The sequence below is a fragment of the Lactuca sativa genome, chromosome 4 (genome assembly GCF_002870075.4).
Source record: "Lactuca sativa cultivar Salinas chromosome 4, Lsat_Salinas_v11, whole genome shotgun sequence".
Classification (NCBI taxonomy): Eukaryota; Viridiplantae; Streptophyta; class Magnoliopsida; order Asterales; family Asteraceae; genus Lactuca; species Lactuca sativa.
Window position 1 is genome coordinate 152,742,798 of NC_056626.2, and position 16,342 is coordinate 152,759,139.

Here is a 16,342-nt window from a genome sequence, read left to right on the forward strand (position 1 = left end):
CTATGTCCATAGCTGCTGATGTTATTTATTAGCCACTAAGTCTCTAGCTGTCAATGTTTACTCACATCATCTTTTATTTCTCATTATTCATCTACCCATGTCATACCTAACATATTTGTAGATGTAAAATACATATACAATTTAAATCATTTAAAACATGTATAAAATCGTTCATCCAACATAGATAGCAAGTATACATATAATATGCACATGTAGCACGTAGTTTATATAAAATACTTCATATCGATGTGTAAGATGAAAGTAACTATGCACTCACTTGATACGGTGGTGACTCGGTACTCGGACAACAATTCGTTACTCTTAACACAATTTTCCTCAGAAAAAACCTAGTATCATTACCACTAGAGTTTAGTCTAATATTTACCAAGACTAATTAATAGTCTGGCTATTATTACTATTATATAAGTGTTAAAAAATACTTATATAACCTAAAATAATAGCCCAAGTACTTGTTATAAGGTCCTAATAACCTTACTATATCGAAACATAAGCTATACTAAAGATAAGGTAGGCAAATCTCACTTACAGCGGGTTTTCTCAAAAACTGGGCTTCGCTGCAGTAGTGTTCTCGAGCCGAAAGGCTCTTTTCTCGGGACTCCGGGAGCCTCGGGGCTTCCTTCGGGTGCTAGGGGGTTTACCTAGGCTTTTAGGGGGGTTAGGGAGCTTAGAGAGAGAGAGAGAGTCTAGAGACAAAAAGTTAAATGGGAGAGGTGTGGGAAATGAGAGAACTCGGAACCTCTATTTATAGGGTGAAATCCTGATGGACTTGTAGAGTCTTGACACACACTCCCCGAGTTAGTGCATGTGGTAGCCTTCTGGTGGTGCCACGTGTCCTCTTTCTGGTGGTGCCACGTCACCAAAACTTGCATATCAGCCTCCCGACTTAGAAATATCATAACTTCTGCATACGAGCTCTATTTTCGACGTTCCTTTTTTCCACGCGTAGGCAAAATCAAGATCTACAACTTTCATTCCGACTCCATCGGCTAATTCTCGACCGATACTAAATTTAATAGTAGGAGGAGTTTAGACTGTTAAATGACCGCGAAGAATTCATAACTCCTTCATACGGACTCCGCTTTCGTCTGTCTTTTGACCGTTGAGTTCCTATTAATGAGATATTCAACTCTCATTTAGGTTGCGTAATCCAAAAATTACGCGAACTAAAATTCGAGTTTCAGGTCGTGCATTACTAAACCAAATCTTAGAAAAATCATATCTTCCTCATACGAAGTCAGATTTGGGTGTTCTTTTTTTGTATGTTCTTGGTTTAATGTATACTACAAATTTTGTTTAGATTACTAAGGCTAAAAAGTCCTCTATCTCAATTTCACTATTTACGTCTCCTGGTGCCGGGGCAGTTTTTTCGAAAAACTTCGACGGGCCATAACATCTTCGTTATAACTCGGATTCCGGCGCTCTTTATATGTACGGAACCCTTGAGACGTATTCTACAAATTGATTAAGATTATTTATTCTGAATAATCTTTTTTCGAAAAGTCATTTTCAACCCCTATTATCTCTAAATGGACTAGCCCGGGTCTACGGGCGTGACAGTAGTCTAGGGCTTACCTTGTATAGATCATTAGGAGATGTATAGCATCCGATTCTCGACTGTGTCGGCGTCTAAGATGTTGAGTGCATTGAGAGGTGTGTCTTCTCACTATACTATGTAGGATGCTAGACTGTCTTTGTAACTCTTGCATGAAAGACTTTGGTTGGATCACAACACTTGTATAAAAGTTTATTTTGGATCATAACACTTGTGTGAAAGACGATTGTTTGATCATAACACTTATATGAAGACCATCGTTGGATGATGACAGGAAAGACTATAGCTGGGGTGTAGCATCGGAAGTGGTTGTAAGACTATGGTCGGATCATACCATTCTAATTGGTTGAAAGCTACACCTAGGGTTGGGCCCATATATTTGTATGATGTGTGGTATTTTGGGTAACTCACAAAGCTTTACGATGATGATCTTGTGTTTAAAATATTTCAAGTACTTTTGGTTCCAAAAAACATTATACATGGTATTTGTCCCCATAAACTTGTAACAAAATAAAAAGAATAAGTAAAACCATTTGTGTAATGCCCGGTTCTAAGTATGAATTTCTCATCTTTAATCTTTGAGTTTTGGGTGAACACGATGTGGTGAAGGGATCACCATGACGTGGAAGTGATTACTTGACACACATGTTTCACTTGGACACCACAATGTGGACATTAATTAGCCATGACGTGGTGGCGGCAGATGTGAAAACCCTATTTTTCGGGTTCAAGGCCCTATCTGTCACACCCCGGTCGGTGGCGGAGTCGTCGGGTTGTGCGACGTTAGAATGTTGGATCACAGTCATTGAAAAGTACAAAAATATATTAAACATAAATATCACTTTCATTATGGATAAACATCTTACTTCAAAATGTATTTTTGAAATAAATACTAGAAAGTCTAATACAAAAGGTGTCTTAGATGTTAGGCATAACTATAACGAGAATAAGTCTTTTGTAGCTTCGTCGATCAACCACTACTTTTGGAAGTGCAATCTTCTATCACTTGGTTTTTATTGAGAGAAAAACTTTTGAGAAACACTTGAACAAATGTTAGTACAAGATAATAGTTGCATACTAAGTTAGTCTCAAAGGATCAAGTTAGCTCAACAATATTAAGTTAGAAATGTTAGATAGATAGTTGCAAAAATGTAAATGAAAACAAGTTATATCAAGTTAACATCAAACTGATTTGTAACAAGATTTACATTCAAACACGAGTTAGTAAGTGTGAATAGTTTAAGATGAAGAGGATCTTGGATATTATATAAGATAGCGATATGAGAGAATGATCTTTGTATTTCAGTGAAAAGTTCAAAATATCGTGAAAGAAGTGTACATTACATGAAGACGGGAGTCTATATTTATAGAGTCCCATAAAGTTACAAAAGAAATAAACTATTAGTATTCTACTGACTTAAGTGACCATGAAAGGTTCACTGGATAAAGTAATGCTAATACGCTAAGTTGTTTAATGTAGCAAAAGGTCTTCATGATTTTTCACTGCGGTAGTGGATGCGGATCACTATGGTTCTCAAACCAAATTCTTCTTCAACTTTAACTACGGTAGAAACACTTCAATTGTGGTAGCCACTCCAACTGCAGTAGATACAAAACAAGACTACGGATGCTTGATGTTAAATAGTGTCACTTTATGTATCAACATTTTCCCCTAAAGTGACCTCTTCAACCTTCTTCTTTCCTTGTTGAGTTTCAAGAATTTGATAAGGATCCACCAGAATTTCCTCACTTTGCATTGCCAATGGATTCTTCTAGTTATCTCAAACTTGACTTCATCTGTTATATTCTGGGATCTTTGAAACGAAGCCAGGGTTGTATCCAGTTGCTTCTTGGTCAATCTCTACATTGCGAAAACAGGAATGAAGTATTTGAGATCACTGTTGGTTTTCTTATAAACAACTCCTAACTCCGGAAAGTTTGTTGCTCCAAGTGATATTTCTTGATAACCTTCAGTAAAGCTTGGTGCATGCTCAAATTCTAGAAAGTTGAACTTCTTGGCCGGGACAGGTTGAATTTTGGCATCTATTTTCCCAAAATCACAAACCAATGCCTTAACAGACTCACAAGCTTTCTCACATACAATCTTCTTTTACGGATGTTTTCATCTTTGATCTTGAAAACCCTTGCAATCAAGAAAGTTTCTTCTGTGTTCATGCATAGAAAATTAGCATGTATCCTAATATAATCATCTCCTCTCCTGATGAGAGTATATTGAACAAAGACAGTATTCATAAATTTCCCCACTTTATAATTCTTTACCCCTGATGGTCTGTCATTGGAAAAAATCTTTTCAAAGTCAGTGCCATGCTTGGCATGAAACAAATTTAAGCGTTCAACTTCAAGGGAAGTCTTTGATCATCTGGGAGGTTGAGTTCAAATGGCTCGAACACGGGGAAAAACTTGGAGTTCAAATGTCCCAATACCCATCGGATGGAGGCTCAACATAGGTCAAGATAGGCCTATAATCATCATCGAGAAGCCTTCGGGTAAGATTTACCCAACAATTGCTTAAGGACTCATCCATGGGTGTATAAAAAACCATGTGCCCGCCCATATCTGTTCGGAGAATTTCGCGGCCCTCCAATCTTTTTTCCTTGAAGAGTGGTGGGTGATTCTTGAGAATAATCCGAGGAAATTGTTGGCTCCAAGTTTATGAATTACGGAGGAGTTTGATGAGGCGATTGTTGCGGATCTTGTTGCGGTGGAGTTTGTTGTGAAGATGGCACCGTAGTTGGTTGTTTTGGAGATGGTTGCGGAGTTGGAATTATTGGAGGAGTTTGATGAATTGAAGGAGTCTTGGAATGAGAATGATCTTGCTCATGTTGAGAATGCGGAGGTGGGACAACTGGAAAATTTTGGAACAAGCAAGGTCTAAACTGTAACCGTGTACAAGTAATTCCACAACGTAACTTTTTGGAATAAAACTTTGAAAACCAAAAGGGCATTATTTGTATAAGTAAATATGTATGTTTTGAAAATCATACTTGTAAGGAGCCTTTGAGAAGTCAACAAGTTAGAACCAATCATAAATTACACTTTGCTTTAGAGATTTCGGCCTAGTACCCCACCAAACAAGTGATTTCAGTTTGCACTAGGACCGAAATCAGAAGTGATTTCGGTAGGAGCATAGACCGAAATCACATGTGATTTCAGTTGGTGCATGGGCCGAAATCACTTGTGATTTTGGTAGTTTTAGGATTATTTCAGTGCTAATAAAGAGAAAAGGAGTTTGACTTTATGACTTGATGCTTTACCTTTTTCCCATGCAAAATAATACCCAGCAAATATCAATGTTATTAACCAACAGTTAACTAGGCAAACATCATATCATTTCTTCCCGCCTTAAGTACGATAGAACACACCCACAATCCCCCACCCATTCCATTTTCTCTAAAGTTACTCCATCCTCCAAGTTTATTCTTAGACAAGATGTATCTGGACCTTAAGAAACTTTGTTGGTGGTCGAACATGAAAGCAAAGATCGCTACCTATGTGGACAACCGCTTGACTGGTGCCAAGATCGAGGTAGAATATGAAAATCCCTCGGGTTTGCTTTATCAACCGGACATACCCGAGTGGAAGTGGAAGCGGATAACTATGGACTTCATAACGAAGTTACCCAAGATGACGGGTCGACTTGACACCATGTGGGTGATCGTTGACAGGTTAACCAAATCCACACACTTCCTACCAATAAAAGAGACCGACAAGATGGAGAAGCTAACCAAGACATACATTAAAGAAATCGTTCGACTACATGGGGTGCCAATATCTATCATATTTAATAGAGATAGTAGGTTCATTTCAAGGTTCTGGCAGTCGCTATAAAAGTCCTTGGGAACCAAACTCGACATGAGTACGACTTATCACCCTCAGACTGACAGGAAAAGAGAAAGGACCATTCAGATGCTGGAAGACATGTTGAGAGCATGTGTGATAGACTTTGGTAAGGACTGGGATACCCACTTACAACTCGTTGAATTCTCATACAATACTAGCTATCAAACTAGCATCAAAGTCGTGCCATTCGAAGTCGTCTACGGACGTAAGTGCAGATCACCTATATGCTGGGCTGAAGTGTGTGACACACAACTAGCAAAGAGGCAAGTGCCATATAACACACTCACTGGCTCGGAGATCATATGGGAAATTACGGAAAAGATCGTCCAGATCTGTGAACGATTAAAAGCATCCCAGAATCAACATAAGAGCTATCCTATAAAGGGATGAAAACCATTGGAATTCCAGGTGGGCGACCCTGTTCTGTTGAAGGTCTCACCCGGGAAGGGAATGATACATTTTGGCAAATGTGGAAAGCTAAATCCAAGGTATATCGGGCCATTCGAGATCCTTGCTAGAATCGCCTCGGTGGCTTACGAACTTCGACTACCACATGAACTCACTAACATACACCCTACCTTCCACGTGTCTAACCTGAAAAAGTGTATGTCCGATGAGACTCTTGCAGTCTTACTCGACGAGATCGAGGTAAACAATAGTTTACACATCATAGAGGAACCTGTGGAAATCATGGACAGGGAAGTCAAACGGATGAAGCAGAGTCGTATACCAATAGTGAAGGTCCGATGGAAAGCCAAGCGAGGACGCAAATTCACTTAGGAGCAGGAAGAACAAATGAAACAAAAGTACCCACAACTGTTCCTCTAGTTTGCAAGAACCCGTCCAAGATGAAAATTTCAGGATGAAATTCCCTTTAACGGGGGGATGATGTGACAACTGGAAAATTTTGGAACAAGCATGGTCTAAATTGTAACCGTGTACAACTGAATCCACGACGTAACTTTGTTGCAATAAAACTTTGAAAACCAAGAGGGAATTATTTGTATAAGTAAATATATATGTTTTGAAAATCATACTAGTAAGGAGCCTTTGAAAAGTCAACAAGTTAGAACCGATCATAAATTACACTTTTCTTTAGAGATGTTGGACTAGTACCCCACCAAACATGTGATTTCGGTTTGCACTAGGACCAAAATCACAAGTGATTTCGGTTGGAGCATAGACCGAAATCACATGTGATTTCGGTTGGTGCGTGGGCCGAAATCACTTGTGATTTTGGTAGTTTTAGGGTGATTTCGGTGGGAATAACGAGAAAATCAGTTTGACTTTATAACTTGATGCTTCATCCTTTTCCCATGCAAAATAGTACACAACAAATATCAATGTTATTAACCAGCAATTAACTATGCAAACATACTTGTAAGGAGACTTTGAAAAGTCAACAAGTTAGAAGCAATCATAAATTACACTTTTCTTTAAAGATTTTGGCCTAGTACCCCACCAAACAAGTGATTTCGGTTAGAGCATAGACCGAAATTATATGTGATTTCGGTTGGTGCATGGGCCGAAATCACTTGTGATTTTGGTAGTTTTAGGTTGATTTACGTGGGAATAAAGAGAAAAGGAGTTTGACTCTATGAGTTGATGCTTCGCCCTTTTCCCATGCCAAATAATACCCAACAAATATCAATGTTATTAACCAACAATTAACTATGCAAACATCATATCATTTCTTCCCTCGTTAACTACGGTAGAACACACCCACAAATCCCCACCCATTCCATTTTATCTAAAGTTACTCCGTTCTCTCTCAAGAAGCAAGCCAAAAATCTTCCAAGTTCAAATCCTCCAAGTTTATTCTTAGAGTTTTGGTAGGTTTTTCTTGTTGATCTAATGTTTTTATAAACTATCATGTTAGTTTCATCTAATTTACACATATTATTATGTGGTAAAATGCTTAGGATAATACCACCTTCAGAGTGTTCATCAACCACATTCAAGTGTTTTAGGCTTGGAAATATTCACACCATCTCTTCCAAACAACCTATACATCCACTCAAGGTGAGTTCATACCCCCACATTTTCTAGTTGTTCATGTTTTTAGGGGGAGGGGGTGGGGGGATACAAGTAAAGTTAACTTTTAACACCAACATTTGCATTATCTATTACTATGTGAAAATAAAACATTATTTGCATGTGATATGGTTATCACTAGATTTTATACAAATATTTGTGATATATTAGTTTTGAAATGCAAAAATAACAAAAACAAAACATCCTGTATGTTATAAAAATGATAAGAAAAAAATTATGATTTGTAAAACTGCAAGCTTTTTGGAAGCTCATTACCATAATATAGTATTTTATAACAAAAAGGGTTACATTATAGTTAGCTCACCATTTTGTGATTTACAACCCAAAAATATATTGTTTGACCACACATTTTGACACTAGACAAGATAACAACTTTCTATTTATATAAAAGATTATATAAATAGTCTAAACAAACAAACAAGATAAACTATAATTGGTATAGTTTGGGAGTCACAAAACAACACTATCATTTTAGAAGAAACATATAATTATTTAAAGGTATAATTATTTCATTTACAAGAAAAAGGAGTTTTCAGTTCACGTAAATTGGTTAATACTGGTTGTGAGACATTTAGCTTCACCGTACCTACCAAAGCACACATTAAGTGCAAAATTATAACCAGAGTCTCTTGTATGGAGAGCGTGCCACTTGTGTATAGATCTATATTGTTTTCAGATTGACAACCCCACACTTAAACTGTTAGCTACAGTTAGATCGGCAAGTTTGGTGTGACAAATGTTGTAACAGTTCCAACCCCTGAAGAACGTCATTCAGGCCAAGTAGTCGCATTAGTGTGGTTATAATAACTCACATAGGGTACTGATGACACATTTGATTTACGGGTTAACATAAATTCAAGTAGTTTTATATAAAGAGAAAACTTCATAGCACCATTTTTCAGTACAGTATTACTTACATTTTTAGTCTTGGGATTTAAGACTTACAACTCATTTATAAAGAAAATATCGGATTTTCTGGAAGTATAAGCTATCATTTTACTCAAAACAGTTACAAATCCTTCTCATACAAAACACTTATGAACTCACCAACTTAATTGTTGACACTTTTCAAAATCACTTGTATTCTTAGGAAACCAGTAAACAGGTAACCACAAGAGTTTTTGGTGGATGGAACGTCATCGCATCATGTTATTTACTTTATGTCATATGTGTTGGATATCATGTAAACAATGTTTTGAGCACAATGTAAATTTTATTAAATACTCAATACAATGGTTGTAATGCTTTGATCTCTATTATTCAATTGTTATGATACTGTATATGAAGTCATCCGCCCCTAGACGTTTCCGTCGTTCTGGTTTGGGGGTGTGACAGATTGGTATCAAAACATTGTTTAAAATGAACTAAGTATATGATACCATTTAGGATATACAACTATAAATACAATGGGGCTAAATCACTCTAACTAAGGAGTATACTTTTAAAATATAAGTATTTTTATAAGAGCATACATACATGCATGCGTACTAGGGCGGTTTTATAATAAGAATCATAATAAAAGTATTTAGAGGAGTTAAACATGACGATTAAGCCTAGATAGATATGTAAGCATATCTGGGATAAATATGGTCTGATCAACTATGTTTATACGATATATGACCAACATGTGCTTAGGAATGATTGTGGTGGGCAACGAATCTAAAACTTACCAACCCTATATACCAAGAAACGTTAGAAACAAGCATAAAGATTAAAAATACTATAGAAGTATTTTAAAATACTATAAAATCATACAACCCTTCATGTATTTGCCATATATCTATTCTCGCACATACATAATGGCAAGATTTCACATGCTCGAAGACCCCTATTGCAACTGAGCGTTGGTTATCGAAGATGCAAGCCTCCATGACTTCATCCCATGGCCCGTAGGAGAACACCCACTGTGAGTAGGACTTATACTACTCGTGTCTTGATTTCATTTTTAACTAAGCGTCGGTGCTACTCTTTCATGTAGACGTTCTTAAAGGTCAATTTTCGCAAAACTGTGTACTAGTATTATATTATCAATGAAATGGTTATGCATTTTTATTTCATTGGATGTTACTATTTGTTATGAAATTGTTTACTTCTTATAGTAAATTTCATTTGTGAATTGTTTGAAAATTCCAGTAAAAACTAAACATGATACATATACAAGATAAGACATTCCACAATGGTAATGCCCGATTCATAACTCTTCTCGAAAAATTATTGTCGTTCCACCTTTAAACTTTATGGAAGAGGTATGCCACCAAGGAAGTCAAACAAATGCAAGAACAACACACCAACAATCCCACCACCACCACCACCTCCAAAAATGGACTCTGCTGTGTTCTAGGCTACTGTAACAGCCGCTGTGACTAGCGTCATGGCTCAAATCAGCAATAACAGCAATGGAAGTGTAAACGGAACTAACAATTCCAGTCAAATGGAAGACTAGGGGTACCATCGAATGTGCTCCTGCAAAGAGTTCATGAACTCCAAACCCAGAACCTACCATGGCGACGACAGGGTCGTTACTCTGCCAAGATGGTTTGAGAAGACTGAGTCCATCTTGAAAATCTGCACATGCCTAGACGAGTTCAAGGTCATATATGTCATATGTACATTTGTGGACTCAAACTTATCGTGGTGGAACAACCACATTAAAACATTGACTCTACCTTTTGCAACCTGTATGAGTTGGGAGGACATGAAAGCAATGATGCTCGAGGAATTATGTCCAAGGAGCGAGATGCAAAAACTGGAATAAGAGTTGTGGGAACACACCATGAAAGGCTCTGACATTGCCACATACACTAATCGATTTAACGAACTGGCAACTCTGTGTCGTGGAATGGTCACCCCATAGGCCAAGAAAGTGGAGCATTACATTTGGGGTCTATCCCTTAAGATCTGGTACCAAGCGTCCACCAACCCGAGCACCCTCGACAGTGCCAAGCGTCTGGCACAAACTCTTGTCGACCAGGGAGTTCGTCAAGGCATCATAACCCCCACGCCTGAACAACTAAAAGGAGGTGACAATAAGAGGAAGTTTTGGAACAAAGAGAAAGGCTAACCCGCTCAATACCCAACCAAGAAGCAACAAATTGTGGCTCTCCATGGCATCACCACCCCTACACTAACAAAGAAATCTGTTGGGAATTTTCCAAAATGCGACAAGTGAAGCTTCCACCACCATGGACCCTGCCGAGAAATGCAATGTAACAATTGCAACAGGAAGGGGAACACAGCCCATTTCTGCAAAGCACCGACACAACAAACCACCCAAGTCGCTAATGTTGGGGTGAGTCGCACATGCTATGGTTGTGGTGAGACCAGGCATTACAAGAAGGACTACCCGAAGGCATATAACGAAAATAGCAGAGCCATGGGAAGTGTTATAAAAATGGGGAATCGGGAGGACATGAGGGATCCCACCATGGTTACTGGTACGTTTCTCCTAAACAACTCATACGCATGCATACTTTTCGATAGTGGTGCGGAGAAAAGTTTCGTGAGCCACCAGTTAAAACACTTATTCAAACAAAAACCCTAGTCACAAAATGAAACATTCGCCATAGAAATGGCCAATGGGAAAAGAGAAATAACAAAAGATATATTCGTAGGATGCACACTAACTCTAATTAATCATTCATTTTGAATCGACCTAATGTCGGTCACAATAAGTAGCTTTGACGTTATCATTGGCATGGATTGGTTAAGTCCTGACCATGCCTATATTCTTTGTTACGAAAAGGTTGTCTGCCTTTACCTACCAAACAGCGAAACCCTCGTCATTTATGGCGACAACCCCGACATGAATCTACAAATCATATCCTGCATCAAGGCTCAGAAGTATCTCGCAAGGAATACCACGCTTTCTTAGCCCACGTGGTGGATGAGAAGCGAGGAGTTAAAGATATCAAAGATATTTCCGAGGTATGTAACTTTCCTGATGTATTTCTAGAAGACCTAATGGTAAACCACCCGCACGCCAAGTTAAGTTCAGGATCGACTTGATTCCTGGAGCCACCCCCGCAACCAAATCCCCATACCGCTTAGCACCTGCTGAAATGCATGAAATGTCCAGTCAATTGAACGAGGTGTGGAGAAAAGGATTTATGAGACCGAGCTTCTCACCTTGGGGAGCACCGTTCTTATTTGTGAAAACGAAGGATGGATCTTTCCGCATGTGCATAGACTATCGAGAACTAAACAAGCTCACTATCAAGAACCGTTATCCCTTACCTCGAATTGACGACTTATTTGATCAACTACAAGGATTGATCTACTTCTCAAAAATTTATCTATGGTAGGGTTACCATCAACTGCGATTTCAGGAGGAGGATATTCCTAAGACGGCATTCTGAACTCGCTACGGTTACTACGAGTTTGTAGTGATAACCTTCGGCTTGACTAATGCACCAGCGGTGTTCATGGACTTAATGAACCGTGTGTGCCGCCCTTATCTTGATAAATCCATGATAGTATTCATCGATGACATACTAATCTACTCACGTAGAATGGAGGAACATAGTAAGCACCTATGACAGGTTTTGGAGACGTTGAGGGCAGAAAAGCTATACGCAAAATTCTCAAAATGCGAGTTGTGGATTCAAAGAGTAGAATTCTTGGGGCACGTAGTTAGCAAGGAAGGGATGCACGTGGAACACTCCAAAGTCAAGGCGATTGAAAACAGGGAAACACCAAGAACAACGATGGAGATACGCCAGTTTTTGGGCCTTGCAGGCTACTATCGAAGATTCATACAAAACTTCTCTAAGATTGAAAAGCCACTCACTACCCTGACTCAGAAGGGAGTGACATTCAGATGGGGGAATAAACAAGAAGCCGCCTTCCAAACACTTAAACAAGCCCTGTGCAGTGCTCCAATCTTGTCTCTCTCAAAAGGGACCGAAGACTTTGTGGTCTATAGTGATGCATCCAGGCAGGGCCTAGGATGTGTGCTTATGCAATGATGAAAGGTCATTGGCTATGCTTCAAGACAACTCAAGACTCATGAGGTAAATAACACCACGCACGACCTTGAATTAGGAGCAGTGGTGTTTGCCCTGAAGATCTGGAGACACTACCTGTATGGCACCGAATGTAATATCTTCACAGATCATAAGAGTCTACAGCACATTCTCAATCAAAAGAAGCTCAACATGATACAATGACGATGGCTTGAACCACTAAATGACTACTAATGCGAAATTCATTATCATATGAGCAAGGCCAACATAGTAGCAGACGCCCTATGTCAGAAAGAATACTCTGGCCGCCGAGTAAAATTGTAGACCATGACCATCCATTCACACTTGTCCACACAAATCAAGGGTGCACACTTAGAAGCCTTGAAACCCAAGAACATAGCAGGAGAGACCATACAGGTAAAGGATAAAAACCTTGAGGTTAAGGATGGTAGACGTTATTATCTCATGAATCGAATCTCGACACCGAAATTCACTGGGTACAAAGACATTGTCATGAACGAGGCTCACAAGACAAAATACTCCGTTCATCTCAGTTCAGACAAGATGTATTTGGACCTCAAGAAATTTTATTGGTGGCCGAACATGAAATTAGAGATTGCTACCTATGTGGACAAGTGCTTGACTTGTTCCAGGGGCAAAGTAGAATATCCATATCCCTTGGGTTTACTTCAGCAACCGGACATACCAAAGTGGAAGTGGGAGCGGATAACCATGGACTTCATAACCAAGTTACCCAAGACGACGGGTGGACTTGACACCATATGGGTGATCGTTGACAGGTTAACCAAGTCCACACACTTCCAACCAGTCAAAGAGACCGACAAGATAGAGAAGCTAACCAGGACGTACATTAAAGCAATCGTGTGACTACATGGGATGCTAATATCTATCAACTCCGATAGAGATAGTAGGTTCACTCATGGTTCTGGCAGTCACTACTAAAGTCCTTGGGAACCAAACTCGACATGAATAGAACTTATCACCCTCATACTGACGGGCAAAGCAAAAGGACCATTCAGACGTTGGAAGACATGTTGAGAGCATGTGTGATAGACTTTGGTAAGGCCTGGGATACCTACTTACCACTCGTAGAATTCTCATACAATAACAACTACCACATTATCTTCAAAGTCGCGCCATTCGAAGTCCTCTATGGACGTAAGTTAAGATCACCTCTGTGTTGTGCTGAAGTGCGTGACACACAACTAGAAAAGAGGAAAGTGCTTGATAACACACTCACCGGCCCGAAGATTATACGGGAAACTATGAAAACGATCGTCCAGATCCGTGAACGATTAAAACAATCCCGAGATCGGCAAAAGAGCTATGCTAATAAGAGACGAAAACCCTTGGAATTCCTAGTTGGTGACCGTGTTATATTGAAGGTCTCATCCAGGAAGGGAATGATACGTTTTGGCAAACGTGGAAAGCTAAATCCAAAGTATATCAGGCCACTCGAGATCCTTGCTTGAATCGGCTCGGTGGCTTACAAATTTCAACTACCACAGGAACTCGGTAACATACACTCCTACTTTCCACGTGTCTAACTTGAAAAAGTGTATGTCCGATGAGACTCTTGTAGTCCCACTCGACGAGATCGAGGTAAACGAGAGTCTACACTTCATAGAGGAACCTATAGAAATCTCGGATAGGGAAAGTAAAAAAGGATGAAGCAGAGTCGTATACCAATACTGAAGGACGATGGAATGCCAAGTGAGGACCCGAATTCACTTAGGAGCGGGAAGACCAGATGAAAAAAAAGTACCCACAACTTTTCCTCAAGTTTGCAAGAACTCGTCCAAGATACAAATTACGGGACGAAATTCCCTCTAATGGGGGGATGCTGTGACAACTGCAATATCTTGGAACAAGCAAGGTCTATATTGTAACCATGTAAAATGGAATCCACAACGTTACTTTGTTGCAATAAAACTTTGAAAACAAAAAGGGCATTATTTGTATAAGTAAATATATATGTTTTGAAAATTATACTTGTAAGGAGCCTTTGAAAAGTCAATAAGTTAGAACCATTCATAAATAACACTTTGCTTTAAAGATTTTGGCCTAGTACTCCACCAAACAAGTGATTTCGTTTTGCGCTAGGAGCGAAATCACAAGTGATTTTGGTTAGAGCATCGACCGAAATCACATGTTATTTCGGTTGGTGTGTGGGCCGAAATCACTTGTGATTTTGGTAGTTTTAGGGTGATTTTGAATTTATGAATTGATTCTTCACCCTTTTCCCATGCAAAATAATACCCAAAAAATATCAATGCTATTAACCAACAATTAACTACGCAAACAACATATCATTTCTTCCCTCCTTAACTACGGTAGAACACACCCACAAACCCCCTACCCATTCCATTTTCTCTAAAGTTACTCCATTCTCTCTCAAGAAGCAAGCCAAAAATCTTCCAAGCTCAAATCCTCCAAGTTTATTCTCAGAGTTTTGGTAAGTTTTTCTTGTTGATCTAGTGTTTTTATACACTGTCATGTTGGTTTCATCTTACTTACACATATTATTATGTGATAAAACTCTTGGGATAATACCACCTTCAAAGTATTCATCAACCACATTCAAGTGTTTTAGGCTTGGAAATTTTCACACCATCTCTTGCAAACAACCCACAAATCCACTCAAGGTAAGTTCATACCCCCACATTTTCGAGTTTTTCATGTTCTTAGGGGGGGGGGGGGGGGAAACAAGCAAACACCAACATTAGCATGATCTATTATATGAAAATTACAAATATTTTCATGAGGTATGATTATCACTAGATTTTATACAACTATTTGTGATATATTAGTTTTCAAATGCAAAACAAACAAAAACAAAACATAATCTATGTTACTAAAATGATAAGAAAAAAATTATGATTTGTAAAACTACAAGGTTTTTTTGAAGATCTTTACCAAGATATAGTTTTTCTAACAAAAAGGGTTATATTATAGTTATTTCACCACTTTGTGGGTTACAACCCAAAAATATAATGTTTGACCATACATTTTGAAACTAGACAAGATAACAAAACTCTATTTATATAAAATATTATATAAATAGTCTCAACAAACAAACAAGATAAATTATAGTTGGTATAGTTTGGGGGTCACAAAACTACACTTTCATTTCAGAAGTAACTTGTAATTATTTAAAGGTATAATTATTTCGTTTATTAAAAAAAGGAGCTTTCAGTTCACGTAAATCAGTTGATACTGGTTGTGAGACATTTAGCTTCACCGTACCTACCAGAGTACACATTATGTCCTGAATTATAACCAGAGTCTCTTGTATGGAGTGCGTTACACTTGTGTATAGATCTATACGATTGTCAGATCGACTACCCCGCACCTAAACTGTTAGCTACAGTTAGATCGGCAGGTCTAGGGTGAAAAATATCGTAACAGTTGTGACGCCTGAAGAACATCGTTCAAGCCAACTAGTAGCATTAGTATGGTTATAATAACTCACATAGGGTACTGACGACACATTTGATTTACGGGTTAACATAAATTCAAGTAGTTTTATATAAAGATAAAACTTCATAACACCATTTTTCAGTACAATATTACTTACATTTTTAGTCTTGGGATTTAAGACTTACAGCTCATTTATAAAGAAAATATTGGATTTTCTGGAAGTATAAACTATCATTTTACTCAAAATAGTAACAAATCCTTCTCATAAAAAACACTTATGAACTCACCAACTTAATTGTTGACACTTTTCAAAATCACTTGTATTCTTAGGAAACCAGTAAACAGGTTACCACAAGAGTTTTTGGTGGATGGAACGTCATCGCATCACGTTATTTACTTTATGTCATATGTGTTGGATATCATGTAAACAATGTTTTGAGCACAATGTAAA